We start from the raw sequence: 7,985 nt of genomic DNA on the forward strand, positions 1-7,985 counted from the left end.
AAACATTAGCTCTTAATTAAAAGGGACGGTAAGGATTAAATGATTTTGTATAGGTGTAGCCCTGCAATAACTTCCTAAATAAATTTTGTGAATTATATTACCTTAAATCACAAGATTTTCCCATAACCCCTATTAAAGACATAACATTTTTGAAGATGATTTCAATACTCCACTTGTAGTTTTAGAATGCACCACATCAAACCTCACATATTATATTTAATGTTTCACTCCCCATCCCTTACTAATACTCTTCAACCCTTGTCTCATTCTATATATACTCTTTCTCGCTTAGCTAAATATGAAAAAACACCATGACTAAAAAGGAGGTTAAGCTTGTTTATATCACTAATGACTCTGCAAGAAAAGTAATGTTTAAGAAAAGGAAAAAGGGGCTGATGAAGAAAGTGAGTGAACTTAGCACTCTCTGTGATGTCAAAGCTTGTACAATCATTTACAACTCCTATGACTCGCAATTAGAGATTTGGCCTTCCTTTCTCAGAGCCCAAGATGTGCTTGTGGACCTTAAGAGTATGCCTGAGATAGAGGAAAGCAAGAAGATGATGAATCAAGAGAGCTTACTGCGCTAGAGGATCAACAAGGCAACTGACCAACTGAAGAAGCACCATAAGGATAATTGCAAAAAGGAGATCACATAGGTCATGTTCCAAATCTCACAGGGAAGCCCCTCTACCAACTAAACCTCATTACTTTCAATAATTTGGGTTGGCTCATTAAACAACACCTCAAAGAAATCAAGAAGGGGATAGAAACACTCAACAAGTCACTTTAGCCTTAGGGGACCACAAACGGAGGAGCCATGAAGGGTCTGATGTGTTAGATTTTTAATATATTTTTATACCCTTTTTTTAACTTAAATTTGGATGAACTTTTGAATGAATTTTTAAATTAAAAAACCAATTTATGAATTGAATTTTTATATAGATTATTCTATTGAAGAAAAGAAAAAAAGAAGATGAAAAGAGCAAAAGAAAAGAAACAAAGCCAAGAACCCAAACCAATGAAGCCAAAACGATGTTTTTTTTAGAATTGGAAACCAAGGGCTAGCAAAGATCAAAATGTCATCATCTTAAAGAAGTGACAAAAAAAATTCTTGAAGGAAAACTAGAGGCATGCGAAAGAGAGAGACCTAACCTTTGTTTCCCATAAAAAGGAAGAAGACTAGCGGCAAGAGGGAGCTTAACAAAAGACCGAGAGATGCAAGCTGGTATAGATCCAATGCGGAAGTAGATCGAGTGTGCATGCCTGCATGTCGTGGAGGCTGTCTCGTAAGCCAGCAGCACATGGCTCTGCACACAGTCACTTATGATCAACTGATGGACGAGCTATTCCATCCATCCATCATGTCTACCCAATTGGGCATGCATGGGCACCACGCGACATGCATGGGTGCCACGTGGCATGCATGCATATTGTATGTGGGTGGCTAGTCGGCCACTTGGCCAATCATCAACCACTGATCGTTTATGCGATCCAGCAAACCTCCTTCGCCCAAAAAATCTATTTAAAGGGCCCTTGCAGTCCCTTTCACTTCTCACATTTCTTCTTCCTTGATTTTTAGAGAACATTTAGAGGAAAATTTGCGAGAAAGTCAAGAGAGATTAAGAGTTCAGATTTCTTCATACGGTTTACAAATCACTGAGCAATTTTTCCATTCTTTCCCATTAGGACTTTAAAAAGCATTAAAGGTTTTGGTAAGGGATTTCTTAAGTATTTTCTCATATATTTCTAAGTAAATTGCTAGATAATTAATTTATGACAATCAATTTTTCTTAATGCATAAAATTAAACATTGTTTACTGACTATATGATACAAGTAGATATATATACATATATATTGGTAGTTTTCCTTAAAAATTAAAAAGCAAGTTTAATTGAACTTCGATGATACTTGATGTATGTGCGGATTTGGCCCTCTACTTTACCCTTGAGTCATAGTGGAAAGGGTTATTTTATTGAGCCTTGATTCAAGAAGATGACCTGACAGTAAAGTTCAGGTATAAGACCTCTTTAGGCTGAGATATGTTGATTAGAACCCCATCCGGTTCTAAATTCATGATTATCTGTGAATCAAAATCATTAAAGAAAGAGGAAAGAATTAAAAATCTATTTGACCATTATCACTAAGGGGTTTCTATTTTTGTATATGTAGCAGTCAGAACCCCTCGTCGGAACCTTTTTCGACAGTCCAAAAAGGTAAAAAAAATTTCTTTTGCACAAAATTCAATTTTAAACTCACCCATGGCCAAATCGAAGTGAAAGAACTGGCCAATTGGCCTGAAAACACTGCTAAAGCCCGGCGCCGCTGCCGCGGGGTATTTCACAAACTACCTCCGATGAGACCTTTCCTGATTCTCGTTTTGTGTAATTTTTTCACTGTTGTGATCATCGTTTTTCTCTCTACAGGTTGACCGAAGCAAAACACCAAACTACAACGTGAGCCAGAGGAGCCGTCGCAGCAGAGAGCCCCACCGTCAGTGAGTTTCGGTTTTTCGTATTTTTTCAGCCCGCCGAGGCCCTTTAGCGTGTGTGCTCACAGGAATTGATGTAAAATTGACCAAATTTGGCTGAAAACTTCTAAAAATGGTCGAGTTAGCGGCGGTGCCGTCATCGGAGCACGGCAGAGCCGCCGTGCCGAATTTTTAAAATTGGCCAAATAGGCCCTGGGACTTATTTTTGGGTTTATTTGGGGCATTTGTAGATACCGTAAGCGCGTTTCAGTTCCCAAAGAAAAATTCAGGGAACCTAGGGACCGCCTGTAGGCGCAGTAAACCATTTAGCTTTTCGGCGTCAAATCAAGTAAGGACCCATTATCCTATTTTTTATCATAGATTTGAAGTTTGAAAAAATAATAATACAGTCTTTTGTACAAATTAAATAAATGTGCATAATTAATTTCGGATTGCTAATGGAGCCCGAATCGGACATTATTCTCTGTTAATTTCTATTGATTTATTTTACAGTCTAAAAGCATGATGGTATCTGATTTATATATTTTATTATTTAAATGCATGTATTACTGTCTTACTTGACCACTGCTTGATTTTGGGATTTAAGATATGATTGCATTACCGGATGCATGTTCATTTATTTATGTGATTATATTTGATTTAGTAACGGGGACTAAGGAAAAACAAGAAAGGGTTGTGATCAAATAAACAGATAAGACGACAGCCTCACTAGATATCCTAGGAGATGGTGGACGGACCGGGTTCATAAGGAACCCTACCGTGAACATTGTCTCATACCGGACGGGGTATGAAGACTTGGTCATTTGGTGCTCATACCGGACGGGGTATGGGGACGGCCCGCTTCACCCTCATATCGGACGAAGTATTGAGGTTTAATGTGTTGGTCTCATACCGAACGGGGTATAGGGACGGCTCTGTAATTAAGATTATTAAGAGAAAGAGTTCACGTGTAGCAGGGACACCCCTATGGATCCCCATGGATACTAGTAGGCTGGTGAAACGAGAAACGGTTATGATGTAGTTTATTGTTGATGAATATGAATTCATGATATGTTCTATGTTGCTGATCGTGCATGAAGTTATGATCTGTATGATATTATTGCTTCCATAGTTTGTTTTCATAAATTCCATAATGGTAAGTGAAGGGCAAATGATTTTATGATTGATAAACGAATTTGCTAAATTTAGTGCTTCATTAGTTGTTTTGATTTTCTACCAACCTTTACTTCTGTGCTGGTGATATAGTGTGATATCCTTACTGGTCTAGTGTAGCTTATCCTTTATTTAACCATTTTAGATCAAGAGGACCTGGTTCCCGAGCTCGATCCATAAGAAGATTGCGAGTAGATGCTAGATACTTTATATTTTCCTTTATTTTTCTCTTTTCTCGTGTTTCTTTCAGAGAATTCATTCCGTAATGTTTATTTAGTACTTTTAAGTTATTGTGTAAGGGATGTAAACCTTAACCTTTTATTTCGCTTCCGCACTTAAATTATTATATATTTCCTTTTAGATTTCTGGGGCCGTTATAGTTGGTATCAGAGCCGCGTTCCTCGGACCCATCCCTTACACAATGATACTTAGAGAAACACCAAACCAATGAATTATCACTTAACCTTCCTTGTGAAATCCAGGTATAGAGAGATGAGGAGAGGAAGACCCCCACTAAACCGAGCAACCCGGGATGGTTCGCTTAGGGAAGATGTTGACAGGATATTTGAGATGCTGGAGAGACTCATTGCTACCCAACAAGGCAGAGAGGAGAGGAGGGAGCTACCTGACCCTCCCCCGCTGTCACAGGTTGAGCCACCACTGCAGCGAGAGGATCCCAAGCCACCTCGGTACGACCCTGCTCCTCCATAGTACCACCCAACACCACCGCAGTATGATCCGATTCCCTAGTCACAGTATCGCCCAGCACCACCACAGTACAATTCGGTGCCCCCACTATATCAGCAAGTACCACCACGGGGCCCCCAGTCTATCCTCAGCCCGGCCCAGTCCCTCTTCCACGAGACCTAGTTCCTCCCACGATTGACCTAGACTACATAGAGAGATACAAGAGACTAAACCTATCTACTTTTGCAAGGGGATCCTTTTTTGAAAATGTTGAGTACTAGTTGGCAGAGACAGAGAAGGCCTTCAAGACCCTAGGGGTGACTTCTGAACAGAAGGTTACCCTTGCTACCTACATGCTAGTGGGAGAAGCAGACCGCTGGTGAGAACTCAAACAGACCACCCTGCCTGTTCCAGTTACTTGGGAATAGTTCCTATCAGCTTTTCATCCAGAGTACCTCCCAAAGCATCTCCGACATCTGAAAGAGATGGAGTTTGTCCAGTTAGTTCAGGGGAACATGACTATGTCAGAATATGCTCGTAAGTTCCTAGAGTTGAGCCGATACTCCCCTGAGATGTTATTGGATGAGGGCAAGAAGACTAGGAGGTTCCAGTGGGGCCTTTACCCAGAGATCAGGCAACATTTGTTTGTTCTGGAGCTCAAGACTTATTCGACCGTTCTGGCCAAGGCACAGCTAGTAGAGAGGAGCTTCCGCACCCTCCCTCAAGCAGTAAGGAACTTTAGACCCTCAGCTTCACCTACTGCGCCTGTCTAACAGAACAAGAGGCCCAGGCCAGTGATCCAGGTTTCCCCTCAGGCTCTAGTGGCAGGACGTGGTAAGATCTGTCAGCATTGCGGCAGGGATCATGGGGACTGGCCCTGCTACCGCCTCAACAACACCTGTCGCATATATGGTAGTGCATAACATTATGCGAGAGAGTGCCTAAAGAACCAGAATCAGGGCAGACCTCCTATCTAGGGCAAGGTTTACAATCTCACCCAACAAGATACTGAAGCCAACCCGGACGTGGTACATGGTATGTACACTATCTATAACTATCTTGCTCATGTTTTGATTGACACTGGTACATCATATTCATTTACTTCACCTGTTTTTGCATCAAAATTTAATATATTACCTGATAAACTTGATTCTATGTTGTTTGTGTCTACTGTTGGGAGTATGACACTATTGGAAGAAGTTGCCTACAAGGTTTGTGTCGTAGAGATAACAGATAGAAAATTGAGTATGGACCTAATAGAATTAGACATGGGAAATTTTGATGTAATTTTAGGAATGAATTGGCTAGTGGCGTATCACGCCACCGTAGATTATTTTAGTAAAAAGGTTGTATTCAATCCTCTTAATAAGGAGCCATTTACAAATTAATAAAATCATTTAGTACTTATTCCTTAATGGTAAGTTTTCTTATTCGTCGAGTACTTTAACCCTACTATTTTCTCTAACTAGGCAAACCCAAGAAAAAGAATTATATTCAAGAGATTCTGGTAGTCCAAGATTTTTCAGATGTGTTTTCGGATGTACTACCCCGACTGCTAGTGGACAGGGAAGTCGAATTCACCATAGACCTACAGCAAGGTACCCAGGCTATTTCAGTTGCTCCTTACTGCATGAGCTGCATTGAGATGGAGGAACTGAGGAAACAGATCATTGAATTGCAGGACAGTGATTTTATCAGACATAGTGTGTCCCCTTGGGGTACCGGAGTCACTTTTTCCAGAAAGGGAGATGGAACATTGAGGCTATGTATTGATTACAAAGGATTGAATAGAGTCACAATCAATAACAAGTATCCCCTTCCCAGGATTGATGACCTCTTCGATCAATTGTATGGTGCACAGGTTTTCTATAAAATAGACCTGTGTTCAGTTTACCATTAGGTGAAAATCAGGACAGAAGACATCCCCAAGACAGCTTTTCGAACCAGGTACGGACACTATGAGTTCCTGGTCATGTCATTTGGGCTAACCAACGCCCCAGCCATCTTTATGGATCTGATAAACAGGGTCTTCAGATAATTCTTGGATCAATTTGTTATCGTGTTCATCGATGACATCCTACTTTATTCAAAAAGCAGAGAGAAACATGCTCACCATCTAGCTCAGGTTTTGCAGGTTCTCATAGGAAAGAAATTGTATGCAAAGTTGAGTAAGTGTGGATTTTGGCTTGAGAAGACCACCTTCCTAGGACACATCATATCAAAGGATGGAGTATCAGTGAACCTTGAAAAGGTTGAAGTGGTGCTCAACTGGGAGAAATTGACATCAGTTAAAGAGATCTGTAACTTTCTGGGAATGGCAGACTATTGCTGTAAGTTTGTTGAAGGATTTTCTAGTCTAATTGCTCCCTTGACCCTGCTCACAAAGAAGAATGTCAAGTTTCAGTGGAATGAGGACTGTGAAAGAAGATTTTCAGAACTAAAGAAACGACTGACTACTGCACTTATGCTGGCCTTACCTAGTGGATATGGGGGATATACTGTTTACAGTGATGCCTCCTATCTGGGCTTGGGTTGTGTTTTAATGCAGCATGAAAAAGTTATAGCCTATGGGTCCAGACAGTTAAAGAGTCATGAGAAAAACTATCCCACCCATGACTTAGAGTTTGCTGCAATCATACACGCCTTGAAGACTTAGCGCCAGTATTTATATGGAGAGACCTTTTAGATCTATACCAATCACAAGAGTTTGAAACACATATTCACTAAAAAAGAACTCAACATACGTAAAAGAAGGTGAATAGAACTTCTTAAGTATTATGATTGTGCATCTTGTATCATCCAGGGAAGGGCAACGTGGTAGTCGATGCACTCAGCAGAAAAAGTGTTGGTACATTAGCCCATTTGATGGTTTCAGAATGTAGGCAGACTGGGGCCACACAACAGGTTCGGCTTCAGGACTTGAGAAGAGTCACGTGTTTGGGTCATCTGACCGTTCAGCCTGAGTTAATTCAGAGAATAAGATAAGCTCAGTCTGCCGATTCCGCCCTAGTAGCCCTTAAGAAAAATGCAGAACAGGGAGTTAGCTTAGAATTTCGAGTCTCCGCCGATGGGTTGCTCAGGTTCCAGGACAGGGTGTGTTCTAGGTGACAGTGAGTTAAAGAGAGACATCATGACAGAGGCCCATAGCTCAAAGTTTGCCATGCATCCCGGAAGCACTAAAATGTACCAAAGTATGTGACCCCAATTTTGGTGGAACGAGATGAAAAGAGATATAGCTGACTTTATTTATAAGTGTTTGGTATGTCAGCAGGTCAAGACAGAGCATTAACGCCTAGGTAGACTACTTCAGCCATTACCGATCCTAGAATGGAAGTAGGAACATATCACCATAGATTTCGTGATAGGATTACCTAAGGCACGCTCAGGATATGATGTCATCTGGTTAATTATCGACCGGCTTACCAAGTCTTCCCATTTCTTGGCCATCATGATGACTGATCCCTTGGACAAGTTGGTAAGAATGTATATCTGAGAAATAGTCAGATTACATGGAATGCCAGTGATAGTAGTGTCCAACAAGGACCCCAGGTTCACTTCTCGATTTTGGAGTAGCTTTCAGCAAGACATGGGAACAAAGTTGTCCCTCATTATTGCATTCTACCCTCAGACTGATGGACAGTCAGAAAGGACAAACTG

The 7,985-nt window shown here is 40.9% G+C and overlaps 1 pseudogene; it reads left to right on the top strand.

Annotated features, from left to right (window-relative positions):
• The first annotated feature begins 311 nt into the window (after positions 1–311).
• LOC148253428 (agamous-like MADS-box protein AGL80 pseudogene) lies at positions 312–790 on the top strand (annotated as a pseudogene).
• The last annotated feature ends 7,195 nt before the right edge of the window (positions 791–7,985 follow it).

This window comes from Carica papaya, chromosome 6 (genome assembly GCF_054855325.1).
Source record: "Carica papaya isolate Zhongbai chromosome 6, ASM5485532v1, whole genome shotgun sequence".
Classification (NCBI taxonomy): domain Eukaryota; kingdom Viridiplantae; phylum Streptophyta; class Magnoliopsida; order Brassicales; family Caricaceae; genus Carica; species Carica papaya.